Here is an 18,620-nt window from a genome sequence, read left to right on the forward strand (position 1 = left end):
TAGTTAAACGATACAATTACACTCAATTTTAATGGCTTTGATGTCAGAAATATAATATTTTGAAAACATCACAACAAGCAACGATATAAGTTACACTACTATAACGTGAACAGCTTGATACACCACGATCTTTATCACGACATCAAAATTAAAAAAAAATATAACGACAAAATTAGTATATAAATTTAAGGCCAAATGTTGTAAAAAGGCCAAACCTTTCATAAAAATTTCACAAAAGTCCTGACCTTTCAATTTTGTCGATTTTGGCCAAAAACAAATTATTTGGTCTCAATTGTGGCCAACTCTCAATTTGATTTCAATTTGCCTATGTGACGCCTATGTGGCGCCTATGTGGCATGCCAAATATTGGAAGGTCGGGACTTTTGTGAAACCAAATAATCTATTTTTGGCCAAAATCGACAAAATTGAAAGGTCATGATTTTTCATGAAACCAAATAATCAGTTTTTGGCCAAAATTGACAAAATTGAAAGGTTAAGACTATTGTGAAACTTTTATGAAAGGTTTGGCCTTTTTACAACATTTGGCCTAAATTTAATAGATATCAGACAAAATGTATCAAAACTTATCCATTTTGAAAACTTTTTTCAATAATATCATGAAGTTATAAAATCGCTAATCTTATTTTATTTTGTACTCGCTCCGTCCCGTTTAAAAAGTCCCATATTCTATTTTAAGATGTCCAATTTAAAAAGTTCCATTACTATTTTTGTAATGTTTTTTCATTGAATATTCCATTTTACCCTTCTTTTAGTCATTTTAAAATAACAATTTGAAAAATTTCACTATAATTAATAAAGGCAAAACATGAAAAAAAATATGAAAAGACAAGAATAATTAATGTTTCTTAATCCGTGTGTAAAAGCAAATAAGACTTTTTAAGTGGGACAGAGGGAGTATTATAATTTTTTAATTTATAAATTGACCCATAAACTTTGAAGACATTGGAATTAGTCAAATTTCCGAACTTAGACTTCAATCTCTTTGGATTTTTACAGGCTTTTTACGGTTAATTACGTTTTTAATCCTCCAAGTCCATTGATATGCCTTAATAACGCCTGTTTGGGTTCCAGCATGCAAATCTATAGCTCGTCACCCGGACGATTTTGTGAATATTAAAATTTGTGGTTATTTTAGGTTATTTTTATAGTTCATTTTTTTTTATTTATAGAAACAGCCCGACATTTCGTATGAGTTTCCGAGAGTTTCTGTTTTTTTTGTTACAGGGTTCATGAGGTTTCCTGAACGAGTCTCAACTATGAGACGACACCTTTAAGCCTTCCACAGTCAAACTCCACTCGAGCCGTTTAGGTCCCTTGTAGGAGGCAATCTCTGACCCCAAATTTTAAACGGCTGCATATATGAGTACGTTTCGAATCCGCGACCTCAATTAAGTTAGAAGAGCGACTTACCGATTCATCTACGTCTTGAAGTTAGAGTTTCCAATTTTTAAAATGCTTTTGAAACCGCCCAAGTAATTATGTCAAAGTTTCCATACTTCTTATGCCATCACAGTACGTATTCAGCAATCACAATATATGGCTCTTCTTGGCGCTCGACCGGTCCAGTGCTGGACTGTAGTCCGACCAATTATAAATAAAGGGATTATGACACAAGTATCTAAAAATTTAAAAATATCTATAAAAGTATCCGTAGACTTTTTTATTTACAAAAATATCGACTGATTTAAAATTATTTATAAAACTCCCAAAAAATAAATATTATTTACAAAAATACGATGTGTATAATGTCGGTATAATTATAGTAAAATTTAAGTATATTAAATCTATAAACCAGAGAAATAAAAAATAGTATTGGGTTTATTATTGGTACAATTTCAGTATATTTTTGGTAAATCGATAATTATTTTTTTATATATATTTTCTAGTTGATAAATGTACGTCTTTTATATGTATTTTTCACTATAGTTGGTCAAGAGAATTTGTACATTGTTGGTATAATTTTAGAATATTATTAGTTTAATTTTTAGTATATGATGCGGTTTAATGTTTATCTAATATTAATAAAATTTTAGTATATTTTGATATGTATAATCGTGGTATATTGTTGGTATAATTTTGGGATATTATTAGTTTAATTTTTAGTATATGATTTGATGTAATCTTGATAAATTTTTTTATTTAGTGTTAATAAAATTTTAATGTGTTCTGATGTGTATAATGTTGGTATATATTTTTAGGGGCCGTTTGATTCGCGCGGGAGGGGGGGGGGAATGATTTTCATTGTTTGTGTTTGTTTTGTCAAATTGTATCAGGGAATGGGAATTGGTTATCCCTTCAATGGAAATCACCCATTCCCTCCTACCCTATGGAAATGGACTGTGGGAATGAGAATAAAAATTTAACAAAATATTTTAATAATAAATATATAATTATTAAAAAAATATTTTTAAATATTTATTTTAAAAAATATATTTAAAAATAATAAAAAAAATATTTTTTTTAAAATAATTTTTTAATTTTTTTAAAATTGATTTTTTTTAAAATAACTTTTTAATTTTTTTTATATAAAAAATTATCTAAAAAAAGTATTTTAAATAAATAATAAATAATTTTTATTAAACTTTACCCATTCCCATTCCTACACTAATTTTGAACCAAACAAAAAATGAAAACAATCATTTCCATTTCCATTTCTTCGTATTCTGATTTCCATTCCGATTCCGATTCCCAACCTTGAACCAAACGACCCCTTAGTTTATTAGTGATGGAAACCAAAATATTATGAACCGAATCCGATGGGATTCGTCCACCGAGTCGATCTTGAGATTCGTCGAAGAATCTAAATATGATTTGATACCGAGAATAAAGGAGATTCTAGAAGACCAATCTCTTAGAAGAGCAGAAAACACATTCCTATTAGGAAACACATTCCTAAATAGATTTACATGTCAAATAGGAATCTCTTTCCTATTTAAATTCTAAAAGGTATTCTCTCGCTACTACTATATAAGGAGTCCGAGGTATGCCTAAACAGCCAACTTACAATAAATACAAATATTCTCCCTTAAGCCTAAACTGACTTAAGCATCAGAGAGCTAATCGGACAAACCGCCCGATAAGCCATTTACACTGTTTTGCAGGATTAACGCTGTCAAGATGCCGGAATCCATCAATTGGCGCCGTCTGTGGGAAAAGCTTAATAACTTCGAATCGAAGGAGCTTTTCTGCGAATCAAATAAAATCTCATTGAAGGATGGCATCTGACGGGATTAATCTGGAGAACAATAAATATATCCAACGGAATTGCTAGGGTTTAGGGTGATAGAGGTGCACGTGAATGAATAAATTTGATAAACCTAAAGCAGACAGAATTATTAGCCAAATTAAAAGGAAAAGCAAGTGATTAAGTAACCAGCGAGTCACATTATATTGCCAAATATAAAAGAGAATGCAGGTTCAGCCATGATTTAGGAATTTGAATGGCCATTTAATATTTTTGAAGCACGTTAAATTGCCGAGTTAGACAACGTCTCGGTCGAAACACTTATGTCTAATTCAAAATTGTGATATCCCGTAAAAAAATTGAAGTTTAATTTGCAAGTTTCGGAAATTATTTGAATCGTTTTCGTATTTATAATTCGCTTGGGCGTTCGGTTTAAAAAAATAATAATAATAAAAAAATAAATTAAATTAAATTAAAATTTAAAATCTGGGTAGGAGTCGTGGTTCAACCAAAATTTGGTTGAAATATTGTTTCGGGTCTCGTTAAAACGAGACCCTCTTGAAGTGATGTTGGTCTCGTTTGAGACCAACAAGTTTCGAACGGGAATCTTCAAATTTTTGAAGAGTCTCGTTCGAAACTTTAAGTTTCGAACGAGATTCTTCAAAATCATGAAGAGTCTCGTTGGAAACTTCAAGTCTCGAACGAGACCTTGGTTCAAAATGGCTGGTCTCGAAGCGATCCTTTCGGTATTTTAAAACGTTTTGAAAACCAAAAGTGTTCACCACATATCCATCAAACCCTAGCCTCTCTTTTCCTCTCAAAAATCGTCTTGAAATCCTCCTCCAATTTGCTCTGAAGTTCAGTAAGTATTCAAGCTTTAATTTCCGTTTTAATGTTTATAATCGACATCTCCGTTCATAGCTGATATCTCTTTCGTTTCAGAACCGAAATAGGTTCCGCTTCCTTCCAGAGATAGAAGACTCCCGTATCTTAACAAACCCCAATTTTCATTTCGTAAAACGGTACGTTATATTCCTCGTATTAGCTGCCGCCGTGTTACCGTTTTCTGGATATATTCTGTTTTGGTTCTAAATCGATCTCTTTGAATTTCAATCCGTTTGACAGCCGTTCGGAGATCAAAATCAATTCCGTTTGTTTCCTGTGAAAGTAGACTCGCGCATCTATGTTTCTATACGTTTCTACACCTTTCGTTCGTCAAACGGTACGTAAATGAACTCGTATTAATCGCCGCCGTCTCACCGTATTATTTGTTTAAAACTGTGAATAGTTAATATTTAGCTACTGCCGAATCAAACTTTTCATCCTTGGGCTTTGTTGTGAGATCTTAATGGTATTAATCTATGAGTTATTGGTTTGTTAAGTGTTAAATTTCTGTTTTGTGTTTTGAGATTTCGATTTAGATAGTTCTTCGATTGTTCTTAGTTTTCAAGCTTTTGTGAATGAGTTCTCGGTTTCGTTCGATTTCATTAGCTTGATTCATGTGTCTTACTTAGAGTGTTAATCTTGATTAGTTGATGGTTAAGGAATTATGAAGTTTGATTATTCAAGCTTGGTTTGATTTTGTTTCTGCAAAATCATTTCTGGCCTTCTGCATATTTTGGTTACAATTAACATGTTAAATGAAGATGGTGATGAGGTGTTCTTATCCTATTGGTCCATTTAAATCTATTTTGGCTAAATGGTGACTTTGGTCACTAAAATTTTATGTTTTAAATATATTGATTTCTAAACTTAAATTAGTAACTATTTTGTATTGATTTTGATTTCAATTTACGAAATTTGTTTCGACTTATTAATTAGCGATTTAAATAATGATATTATTTATAAATTGAAATTACTTTGGGCTATAATTTTTTTTTAAAATTTAAATTAATATTAAACTTATTATGGATTATATATGATTTTATAATTGACTATATTAAATGAGAATTTGGGGATTTCGTTTAATTTTAAAGTTTTCAAAATTAGTTATATTATTTTAAGACCTAAAAATAATATTCGTGTTATTTAAAAATTAAATTAATAATTATTATTAATTATTATTAATTGTTAAATTGATATTTTTGGCTTAGAATGCCTTTGGAATTAAATTTATATTAGTGATTTATTTAGTTAATTAATTATTTGAGATATTTGCCGGTAATATTTAGTTACTTGGGCTTTAAGCTATTGAGTTCTATTTTGATATTAATTAATGTTTTATTTAATATTAATTATAAATTGTGGTTTATAATTCTGGAATATCAGTTGGGTCGGTTTGGACTTGGGTCACCAATATGTGGGTTTAGCTTGGTAGTTTTGAAAAATTCGGCTAACCCACTATTTGAGGAATTGATTTTATTTATCATTTAAATATTATTTTAATAATATTTTTGGATTGGATTTAAGTGCAAACTTAATAGTCTTGATTTATTTACGGCATTACAATTTAATTGAGATTGTGTTTCTCTGTGATTCTATCTGACTTATTGATTGTGCTAGTCCTACGTGGTGTCTAGTATTCTTAGAGTTAGGGGTTGGAGCGATTTTAACGTATGATTTATTTTTAGACTCTTCCACTACTCGCGCTCCAGAGTCGAATCAGGGTTAGTTGTTTGCCGAAGTTTCACGTGGATAAGCAAGCAGTGAGTTTGTAGTGCTATTTACCGCTTTATTAAGTACCGCATCCTATTTTAATATTATAAATGCTTTTGAACTGCTTTTACGGATTATGGATCTGGATTGAAACGAGCTACTCGATAGCCTTGTATCGAGACTGTGTGCACCGGTAAGTACTCTGGGAAACGGCAGACTAAAGTCTTGCTTACGCTGGTATAAATATATGACGAGGATTTGTTCCCGTCCACTCTGAGTTTATCGGTATGCTATGTCATACTTACGCTGGATCATTTCAATACTGTTTTCCATAATCATACTATATTAGTATAAACTGTTTTGATTTAAGGGTTTTAAACTTAATAAATGTAAATAGTATTGCGAACTCATCTCAGTATATCTGACCCCGTTGTTTTCCCAAATTTTCCAGGTTTATGATTTAAAAGCTAGTCCACTCCGATTCTTTTGATTCCTCGGAGGTCTTTATGTTATTTAAACTAGTTTCTGTTTTCGAACTTTTAGACCGCAGTAGAACTAGTTTATTTATTACATTTGATATTACACTTTGGGATTATCGATATATTCGATTATTTATATTTGGCATGATTACTCTAGATTATGATATTGTTATATATAAGGCATGTTGTTGAACATTTAATATATTTAAATTATTTATATTAAAACTGTAATATAAATTGCTAGACCTAGGTTGGAGTCTCGGTTGCCCCCGAGCAGTTTTCTGCAGGTTTAATTGTTTATTTGATTTCTGCGAGGCTTGCTACGGGTTTTGGTACAACCATACTCATACCCTAGCGCCGGTCACGATTCATGAAATTGGGTCGTGACAAAATTGGTATCAGAGCTTTAGTTTCGATCTAAGGCCAAATTTTTTGCATGTTATGATTTTATTGCTTTAAGCCATGTTAAATGTTACTGTTGTATCATAGGATCTACTGCGGAATTAGGATTCAAGTTTTGTCTTTTGAAACGTCATCATTTGTTTTCAAAACTTTCTACCTTCACCTTTAGGGATGTTTTAGTCGGTCTTATGTGTTACTAATGTTTTACTTTGCGAAATTTTTGCTTTACTCTGGAATGTTAGTGTTATTACTCTGGATAAATTGTTTATTTGTGAACTATTAAATTATACTCTGGGTGTTGCCATTTGGGCATTGTTTGAGATTTGTTGTTTCATTCTTGGGAATGAATACTCGTAGGCGTGCTGCAGCTCAGGCTGAGGCTGAAGCTGATGACGCTATGTCGATTGAGGTTGACCAGCATGTACCAGAGGTTCAAGTTGGCAGGGGACGTGCAGGTGGACTTCCGGCTGGTAGAGGCCGAGCTGGCAGAGGTCGGGGTGGCAGAGGTTAGGCTGCTGGAGGCAGAGGTAGGGGACGTGGTGGTGCAGGCGTTCAGGCACCAGGTGTACCACAAGCTCCTATTGATCCGTTTGACTTCACGACGTTTCTGGCTGGGATCACTGCACTTCAAAATAATCAAGTGCAACTACAGGCGTGACAGATCGCCATGCAGAACCAGTATGCTATGCTGGGATAGATTGTGCAGCAACAAGTACCACAAGCTGGTGGTGTTGCGGTTGGTGGTGCTGGAATCACTGACAGGGACTTAGTGTTGGCTTATTCAAGGCTGAAGCCGGCTGAGTTTGCGGGCGACGGCGACGCCCTAGACTTTCTGGAGGAGGTTGAGCGGAATGCTCAGAGACTACAGGCTTCTGAGAGACAGACTGTTATGCTAGTGGAGATGTCCTTGAAGGGTGCTACAAATGACTGGTTTCGCAGGGAGATTCGCGCGGTTATGGCTACTATTATTTGGGCGGATTTTGTGACACAATTCAAGGAATTTTATCTACCTTTTTCAGTGACAGAGGGTTTCAGAGACAGACTACTGATTCTGAAGAGAGGAGACAGATCGGTACATGAGTATACTACTGAGTTCGTGAGACTGAGTCGCTTTGCCCCAGATCTGCAGACTGAACAGTAGAGGGTGAACTACAGGTACGTGAAGGGTCTAGGTGCTGACTTTATTAGTCTTCTAATTGAGACGACCAAGGAATTTTCTGTTGTAGTGGACAGTGCCCATCGGATGGAGGAAAATTTACTACACTTTGGGAAGATGACTGAGACAAAGAAGGCGAGCAGTGTTATTCAGAGTAGTGGGCAGCAGGGTGGTAGCAGCAGCTATCAGTTCAAGCCTTCCCAGTACAAGAGTCAGAAAGGGGGTGTTCGAAAAGGGTATCAGCCGTATTTTCACAGTTCTGGTTACAGTGGGAGTAGCCGTGGATCCGGTCGCGATTGCAGTGGTACTTCTAGCGTCCCGTTTTGTCAGAACTGCAGGCGCAGACATTCGGGACAGTGTACAGTGGCACCAGACAGTTGCTATGCTTGTGGCCAGCAGGGTCACTTTGCTAGGGAGTGTCCGGCATCTGGACAACAGATATCGTCGGCTAGTGTTGCTCAGCCGTTCTTTCAGCAGCAGAGACCCGTTTTCACTCCTTCGGCAGGGTATTCTCAACCTGCCGCTTCGTTTGGTGGCCAGCGGGGTCGTGGTTCAGGAGGGCGTGGTTTTGGTGGCCGTGGGAACGGTGGTAGAAGCTCCAGTAGTTATAGTTTTTCTCAGGCACCGCAGCAGGGACAGGGTCAGGCCAGAGTATTTGCTTTGACTCCTCAGGATGCTCGTGCATCACATGCCGCGGTGCAAGGTACTATTCCCATTTCATTTGTAGATGCCTTGGTCTTATTTGATGCGGGTGCAACACACTCTTTTGTTTCTTCGAGTTTTGCTGCTAAGTTGAGTGTAATACCCCAAAATATTTAAGCATTTAATTGGACTACGTGTCCAGTCCTGTTTCGCCAGGGTGGCGATATTGGAAATAATTTTCGAGAAACTTAATATTATATTTCAATTCTAAAGTTAGAATTGGAATTAGAAGGAAAAATGTCAAGAAAAGCTCAAAATAAGGTACAGGGACTAAAGTGGTAATTTAGCCACTACGACTTAAAATGGAAATTATTTCGCCAAGGTCCGCGAAATATTTTATAGTATATGTGGTAAAAGTTTCGGGTCAATTGGAGACCTTTTAAAATTTGGACGCGGATACGTTTTGGGCTAAATTGCAACTTTTGAGAAGTTTAAGGGCTAAAGTGTAAATTAGCCAATTAAGCCTCGAGAATAGCAATTAAAGGATTATTGACGGAAAATAATAATATTGAGTTAGTATTATTTATTGGAATATAAATAATACGTATGAAAGTGAGTTAAAAGGATAATTTAGCTATTTGGCTAAAATAGAAAGTTTAAAAGAGAAATGGTTTAAGTTAAAGAAGTGAGGGATCAAAAGGGCAAATTTGCCAAAACATATAAACATTTCCTTAGGCATAAGGAAATGAAAAGAAAGGAACAGATAGTTCCAGAGAGAAAAGAGAGAAAGCGAGGAAAAATGGCGAACGATCTCGCTCCGTCGCCGCTTCACCGTTTCTCGTCCGTTTCCGACGTTCTACAGCTCGAATTGATCGTATTTCAATGGAAAATCACGATAAGCTTGTCGTTTTACCGTTTAAATGGATATATTTGGAGTTATATCGAGTTAAAGTTTTAGGCCACGGAACGATTTAATCGTTTTAATGGTTTTGAGATTGAATTATAGTGTTTTGAACTTAGATTAAGTGTTATTAACACGCTTGGAGCGTTTTCACGCCGGAATCACGTCGGAATGACCGAGGGCGAGTGTTACGCGGGCGCGTAGCGTAGTTACGCGGGGGCGTAAGTATGTTACGCGGGCGCGTAACTGTCTTACGCGGGCGCGTAAGTATGTTACGCGGGCGCGTAACTGTCTTACGCGGGCGCGTAAGTATGTTACGCGGGCGCGTAACTGTCTTACGCGGGCGCGTAAGTATGTTACGCGGGCGCGTAACTGTCTTACGCGGGCGCATAAGGACATTGCGCGGGCGCGCAATCATATTGCGCGGGCGCGCAATCATATTGCGCGGGCGCACAACTATAATGCGCGGGCGCGCAACAAGACTATGCGGGCGCATAGTTTATGTGAAGCACCTACACGGTATTTTCACCCCGCTATGACCCCGTTTTCCGACTTTATGAGTGTCAGACATCAAAAAAGGAAATTCGGACCCCGAAAACGATAAATTTAGATATCGAACATGACGTATTCGATTAGGGTTTCGAGATAAAAGAAACCTATGATTAGAAATCGATGAATAAGAGATATAACAAGTATCTCGCCTAAGTCTTAGAACACAATCAAAGTTAAAAAACGTATTTAGAATAAGATCGAGTAAACCTAAGTTTATAACTTAGGGTTTTGATACTAAGCCTACGTTTACGGATTAAACGTACAGGTAACTTGACTAAGTAACTGAAGTATCAACGAGCTACCAGGCCGACGAGTTGGATTAGTTATGTGATCAAACGACGAATGGAAGTTCATGGGATCTTTATACTATTATATTTCGGAAAACGGTCACTGTGAGTTGTATTTTACTTTCGTGTATTATATCTTAAAGTTATTTTATATATATTTATATTGGTTATACGCATCGCATAGTTTATGGTTTGATTAAATGTCATATGTTTCTATCAAGTTTATATACGAGAACTAGTATGCGATCCGAAGAAACTAGCTACCTATTGGGTGTCAATAGGCTGTGTGATCACCAGTATTGAGTCAGTCTAGTATGTTTTCATTTGAGAAATGACTTGACACAGCTGGGAGTTGATGATGATTATGAAATTTACGTGGCTGGGCCACCAGCGAGTTGGACTCGCAATTGATAATTACGATTGGGTTTTTGATACGAGTGAGTACTCGGCTACGGTGTAGTCCGGAGTCCCCGTATCTAGTGGCTGGGCCACCAGCGAGTTGGACTCGCGATTGATATTTACGATTGGGTTGAATGATAATGATTATTCGAGAAATGTGTCGCATGCTAGGATATTAGTTTCGTACGGATCAAATACATGTTTATATGTTTTATATTATTGTTTTCTTGAGATGCGATGCTATATTCTTATGATAATAACATTAGTAAAATGCAGACTCACTCAGTATTCCCCAAATACTGACCCCTCACCATTGTTGTTTTCAGGTGATCGGAGTCGGATCAGATAGACCATCTCCTTTGTGTTGGAAGTTGTTTGACTTGCACAAAGCACGTTGTCCTTTAGAGCTGCAGTAGTCCGTAGGTGTCTATATGAGATTTACGCTTATTTTCAAACGGTATTTGAAATATGAATTCTGATATAAGAAGCTGTGCATAACAGTAATGTTTAACCGTTTGATTTCGTCAACCAATTACCATATGTGGGATTGGTAGTGACTGTGACTAGAAGCAGGGCAGGGCAGGGCTGGATATGGGATATCGCACTGTAAGACCCTAGCTATGGCGAATCGTGTTTTAATGGTTTTCAGAAAGTAATATGAGATTTTGATATTTATTAATAAAATGTTTAAACGAGCTTTCTGAAAACGTTTTATATTTAATAATATGTTTTTAATTGCGAAAAATTAATAACGATTTTAGGCTTGCTACGGGTTTCAGAGCTACCACTCCCATTCCCTAGCGCCGGTCGCGGCTCAATAATTTGGGTCGTGACATTGAGTGTGACATCATCTTGGTTGTTAGAGCCTTTATCTGTATCTACGCCTTTGTCTGATAGTGTTGTGGTGGACGTGATCTATCTGTCTTGTTCTGTGGTTATACATGGTAGGGATCTTAGTGCTGATTTGATTATGCTTGACGTGTTATCTTTTGATGTCATCTTGGGGATGGATTGACTTTCACGCCATTTTGCTTCTATCGACTGTCGAGGGAAGTCGGTATTGTTTGGAATTCCTGGTGATATGTCTTTTTCCTTCCAAGGGGAGAAGACAGAAGCACCGAAGAATCTAATTTCGGCGATCAAGGCCAAGCGTATGATGGGCAAGGGTTGCCAGGCTTTCTTAGCGGTGGTTCGCGATTTAGAGGGTGACAATGGTGATGTGCATAGTGTTCCGATAGTGAATGAGTTCACTGATGTGTTTCCAGAGGAGTTGCCTCGATTACCACCCGATCATGACATTGAGTTATGTATTGATGTTGCTCCTGCAACAGCTCCTATTTCGATACTGCCGTATCGGATGGCTCCTGCAGAACTGAAAGAGTTGAAGGAACAGTTATAAGAATTGCTGGATAGTGGTTTTATCAGACCGAGTACTTCTCCGTGGGGTGCTCCTGTGCTGTTTGTCAAGAAGAAGGATGGGTCATTTCGGCTGTGTATTGACTACAGACAGCTGAACAAGGTTACTATCAAGAACCGGTATCCTCTTCCTCGTATTGATGGTTTGTTCGACCAGTTGGAGGGTGCTAAGTGCTTTTCGAAGATTGACTTGAGATCCGGGTATCATCAACTTCGGATTCGAGACATCGATGTGCCTAAGACCGCTTTCAGAACGTGTTATGGGCATTTTGAGTTTCTGGTCATGTCTTTTGGGCTAACTAACGCGCCAGCAGCGTTTATGGATATGATGAACCGGGTATTCAAGCTATTTCTGGATCAATTCGTTATTGTATTTATTGATGACATACAGATTTACTCTCGGAGTGAGGAGGAGCATGCTTTCCACTTGAGGACGATATTGCAGTCTTTGCGTGAGCATCAGCTGTATGCTAAGTTCTCGAAGTGCGAATTCTGGCTGGATCAAGTTACTTTCTTAGGACACGTAGTGTCAAAGGATGAGATCAAGGTTGATCTGACAAAGATTGAGGCAGTTATGGATTGGCAGAGGCCGAGGTCAGTTACCGAGATTAGAAGTTTTCTGGGGTTAGCTGGCTACTATCCTCGGTTCGTGCAGGATTTCTCCAGAATATCTGCACCGATGACTAAACTGACACAGAAAGGTGTTAAGTTTGAGTGGACTGACAAGTGTGAGGCGAGCTTTGAGAAGCTCAAAGAGATTTTGACTACAGCTCCGGTGTTAGCGTTGCCATCTGGCATTGAGGGGTTCATTTTGTATTGTGATGCTTCTCGTATCGGTTTGGGTTGCGTTCTGATGCAACATGGTAAGGTGATTGCCTATGCTTCTCGCCAGCTAAAGAAGCATGAGGTGAATTATCCTACTCATGATCTGGAGTTAGCAGCTGTGGTCTTTGCTCTCAAGATTTGGAGGCACTATTTGTACGGTGCGACTTGCGAGATCTTCACTGATCATAAGAGTCTGAAGTACATTTTTGATCAGCGTGAGCTGAATCTGAGGCAGCGGAGATGGTTGGAGTTACTGAAAGACTACGATTGTACTATTCAGTACCATCCGGGTAAGGCTAATGTGGTAGCCGATGCGTTGAGTCGCAAATCTTCAGGCAGTTGGGCCCTGAGGTTGGACGGAGACCCATGGTTCGTGAGTGGCATAGTTTGTTAGATTCGGGATACGGATTTCAGGTTTCGCAGAGAGGTTGTTTGTTGGCACAGTTGCAAGTGCAACCGGTTTTGATTGATAGGATCAAAGCTTCACAAGCTGAGGATCCACAATTGAAACATATTATGGATGAGGTCCATCTGGATGGGAATTCTGAGTTTGTTCTGGCGGATGGAGTTCTCAGGTACGGTTCTCGACTGTGCGTTCCAGATTCAGATGGTTTGAGAGACCAGATTCTGGAGGAAGCGCACAAGTCAGCTTACAGTGTTCATCCGGGTTCTACCAAGATGTATCACGATCTCAAGGGTACGTACTGGTGGAGCGGAATGAAAAAGGATGTTGCAGAGTTTGTGTCTAAGTGCTTGACTTGCCAGCAGGTAAAGTTAGAGCATCAGAGACCGTTTGGATATCTGCAACTGCTACCTATTCCAGAGTGGAAATGGGAGCGAATCGCTATGGATTTTGTGGTTGGTTTGCCACGTACCCGACAGGGGTATGATTCGATTTGGGTGATAGTTGACCGTTTGACCAAGTCAGCTCACTTCTTACCCATCAAGGTTACTTATCCTGCTTCGAAGTTGGCACAGTTGTACATCGATCGGATTGTGAGTCTCCATGGTGTACCAGTGTCGATAGTTTCGGACAGAGGTTTAGTTTTCACCTCTCGGTTTTGGAAGGCAATGCAGGAATCTTTGGGTACGAGATTGGATTTCAGTACTGCTTTTCATCCTCAGTCTGACGGTCAATCTGAAAGGACTATCCAGTCTTTGGAGGACATGCTCAGGATGTGTGTTCTGGATTTTCAGGGTAGCTGGGATACTCATTTGCCTTTTATTGAGTTTTCCTATAACAACAGTTACCACACTAGTATCGAGATGGCACCTTATGAGGCTTTGTACGGGCGCAAGTGTCGATCTCCTATCTGTTGGGAGGAGGTTGGCGAGCGCAAGCTCTCGGGAGCAGAAATTATTCAGATTACTTTAGAGAAGGTACCATTGATCAAGCGGAGATTGGAGACAGCTTTTAGTCGGCATAAGAGTTATGCTGATCCGAACAGAAAAGACATGGAGTTTCGGGTTGGAGATTTCGTGTTTCTTCGGGTTTCGCCTATGAAGGGCGTTGTGCGTTTTGGTGTTAAGGGAAAGTTAGCACCGAGGTATGTTGGTCCGTATGAGATCATTGAGCTTATTGGAGCAGTGGCGTACAAGTTAGCGTTGCCACCAGATATGTCGTTGGTTCACCCAGTGTTTCACATTTCCATGTTGAGGAAGTGTATTTCTGATCCTTCTCACGTGATAGTACCGCAGAGTGTTGAGATTGACCAGGAGTTATCTTACGAGGAGCAGCCTGTCGAGATTGTTGATACACAGGTTCGTAAGTTACAGAACAAGGAGATTCTGATGGTCAAGGTTTTATGGCAGAACCATTCTGTTGAGGAGTGCACGTGGGAGACCGAGTCGGATGTGCGGAGTCGCTATCCTTTTCTTTTTCTTTGAGGTACGAAAATTGATTGTTATTTGATTTTTATGAATTTTACTTGTGTAGTGTTATTTACAAGTTTAATTTGCAAGTTTCAGAAATTATTTGAATCGTTTTCGTATTTGTAATTCGCTTGGGCGTTCAGTTTAAAAATAATAATAAAAATAAAAAAATAAAATTAAATAAATTAAAATTTAAAATCTGGGCAGGAGTCGTGGTTCAACCAAAATTTGGTTGAACCATTGTTTCGGGTCTCGTTAAAACGAGACCCTCTTGAAGTGATGTTGGTCTCGTTTGAGACCAACAAATTTCGAACGGGAATCTTCAAATTTTTGAAGAGTCTCGTTCGAAACTCTAAGTTTCGAACAGGAATCTTCAAAATCATGAAGAGTCTCGTTCGAAACTTCAAATCTCGAACGAGACTTTGGTTCAAAATGGCTGGTCTCGTTTGAGACCAGCCCTACCTTCACACAACTATCTTTTGCCCCCTGATTTTCATCGATCCTTTCGGTATTTTAAAATGTTTTGAAAACCAAAAGTGTTCACCACATATCCATCAAACCCTAGCCTCTCTTTTCCTCTCAAAAATCGTCCTGAAATCCTCCTCCAATTTGCTCTGAAGTTCAGTAAGTATTCAAGCTTTAATTTTTATTTTAATGTCTATAATCGACATCTCCGTTCATAGCTGATATCTCTTTCGTTTTAGAACCGAAATAGGTTCCGCTTCCTTCCAGAGATAGAAGACTCGCGTATCTACAAATCCCAATTTTCGTTTCGTAAAACGGTACGTTATATTCCTCGTATTAGCTGCCGCCGTGTTACCGTTTTCTAGATATATTCTGTTTTGGTTCTAAATCGACCTCTTTGAATTTCAATTTGTTTGACAGCCGTTCGGAGATCGAAATCAATTCCGTTTGTTTCCCGTGAAAGTAGACTCGCGCATCTACGTTTCTACACCTTTCGTTCGTCAAACGGTACGTAAACGAACTCGTATTAATCGCCGCCGTCTTACTATATTATTTGTTTAAAATTGTGAATAGTTAATATTTAGCTACTGCCGAATCAAACTTTTCATCCTTGGGCTTTGTTGTGAGATCTTAATGGTATTAATCTATGAGTTATTGGTTTGTTAAGTGTTAGATTTTTTTTTTGTGTTTTGAGATTTCGATTTAGATTATTCTTCGATTATTCTGAGTTTTCAAGCTTATGTGAATGAGTTTTCGGTTTCGTTCGATTTCATTAGCTTGATTCATATGTCTTACTGGGAGTGTTGATATTGATTATGTGATCTTTATTAGTTGATGGTTAAGGAATTGTGAAGTTTGATTATTCAAGCTTGGTTTGATTTTGTTTCTGCAAACTCGTTTTTGGCCTTCTGCATATTTTGGTTACAATTAAAATGTTAAATGAAGATGGTGATGAGGTGTTCTTATCCTATTGGCCCATTTAAATTTATTTTGGCTAAATGGTGACTTTGGTCACTGAAATTTTATGTCTAAAATATATTGATTCCTAAACTTAAATTAGTAACTATTTTGCATTGATTTTGATTTCAATTTACGAAATTGGTTTCGACTTATTAATTAGCGATTTAAATAATGATATTATTTATAAATTGAAATTACTTTGGGCTTTAATATTTTTTTTTAAATTTAAATTAATATTAAACTTGTTATGGATTATATATGATTTTATAATTGACTATATTAAATGAGAATTTGGGGATTTCGTTTAATTTTAAAGTTGTCAAAATTAGTTATATTATTTTAAGACCTAAAAATAATATTCGTGTTATTTAAAAATTAAATTAATAATTACTAATAATTATTATTAATTGTTAAATTGATATTTTTGGCTTAGAATGCATTTGGAATTAAATTTATATTTTTGATTTATTTAGTTAATTAATTATTTGAGATATTTGCCGGTAATATTTAATTACTTGGGCTTCAAGCTATTGAGTTTTATTTTGATATTAATTAATATTTTATTTAATATTAATTATAAATTGTGGTTTATAATTCTGTAATATCAGTTGAGTCGGTTTGGACTTGGGTCACCGACATGTGGGTTTAGCTTGGTAGTTTTGAAAAACTCGGCTAACCCACTATTTGAGGAATTGATTTTATTTATCATTTAAATATTATTTTAATAATATTTTCGGATTGTATTTAAGTGCGAACTCAATAGTCTTGATTTATTTACGGCATTACAATTTAATTGAGATTGTGTTTCTCTGTGATTCTATCTGACTTATTGATTGTGCTAGTCCTACGTGGTGTCTAGTATTCTTAGAGTTAGGGATTGGAGCGATTTTTACGTATGATTTATTTTTAGACTCCTCGACTACTCGCCATCCGGAGTCGAACCAGGGTTAGCTGTTTGCCGAAGTTTCACGTGGATAAGCAAGCAGTGAGTTTGTAGTGCTATTTACCGCTTTATTAAGTACCGCATCGTATTTTAATATTATAAATGCTTTTGAACTGCTTTTACGGATTATGGATCTGGATTGAAAGGAGCTACTCGATAGGCTTGTATCGAGACTGTATGCACCGATAAGTACTCTGGAAAACGGCAGACTAAAGTCTTGCTTACGTGGTATAAATATATGACGAGGATTTGTTCCCGTCCACTTTGGGTATATCGGTATACTATGTCATACTTACGCTGGATTATTTCAATACTGTTTTCCATAATCATACTATATTAGTATAAACTGTTTTGATTTAAGGGTTTTAAACTTAATAAATGTAAATAGTATTGCGAACTCATCTCAGTATATCTGACCCCGTTGTTTTCCCAAATTTTCCAAGTTTATGATTTAAAAGCTGGTCCACTCCGATTCTTTTGATTCCTCGGAGGTCTTTATGTTATTAAAACTACTTTCTGTTTTCGAACTCTTAGACCGCAGTAGAACTAGTTTATTTATTACATTTGATATTACACTTTGAGATTATCGATATATTCGATTATTTATATTTGGCATGATTATTCTAGATTACGATATTGTTATATATAAGGCATGCTGTTGAACATTTAATATATTTAAATTATTTATATTAAAACTGTAATATAAATTGCTAGACCTAGGTTGGAGTCTCGGTTGCCCCCGAGCAATTTTCTGCAGGTTTAAATGTTTATTTGATTTCCGCGAGACTTGCTACGGGTTTTGGTACAACCATACCCATACCCTAGCGCCGGTCATTGTAGTTAAAAGCGCGCGCCTCAGGCGCTTAAGCGCTCAGGCGAGGCGCCGGCGGAGGCTGTCGCCTTTACATGCTTCAGGCGGCAACAACGCAGTGAGGCGCGCGCTTCAGCGCTTAAAGCGGTGGTTGAAGCTTTCAGTTCTCTATCGCTTCTGCGCTTATGCGCTTTCTATTTTCTTAAAGTGCAATCGGAGATTTCAAAAAAAAAAAAACAGATGAAGAATGAGAAGAAGAAGGAAGAAGAAGAATTGCGGCGCTTGTGTGTTTAGGGTTAGGAAAACTGTAGAGGTTCCTTAGATGTCTTAATGAGCCTCCTCTAGCCAGCCCAAGACCAATATTAGTAATTATAAGGCTTTAACCTATTAATAAATGGTTTTTTTAACATCAGTAATGGTTATATTTCCAAATGACTCTTCTTTTTAACAAAAATGACCAATTTAGTCTTTTAATTATAAACTAAAAGTATATTTAAGTCCAAAAAATAAAATTTAAACTATTAAATTATTAAATAGAAAATAAAAATCATATAAATCAGTTGAATTATCAAATAAAATATAATAACTTACTATTATATTTATAATTTTATGGTTTAAATATATTGCGCTTTTATTCATTAAAGCGAGCGCTTTTTTAGCGCTTTGCGCTTAAAGCGTTATAAAGACACGTCGCTTTGAGTGCGCTTTCG

Source organism: Mercurialis annua, linkage group LG1-X (assembly GCF_937616625.2).
Source record: "Mercurialis annua linkage group LG1-X, ddMerAnnu1.2, whole genome shotgun sequence".
NCBI classification, from domain to species: Eukaryota; Viridiplantae; Streptophyta; class Magnoliopsida; order Malpighiales; family Euphorbiaceae; genus Mercurialis; species Mercurialis annua.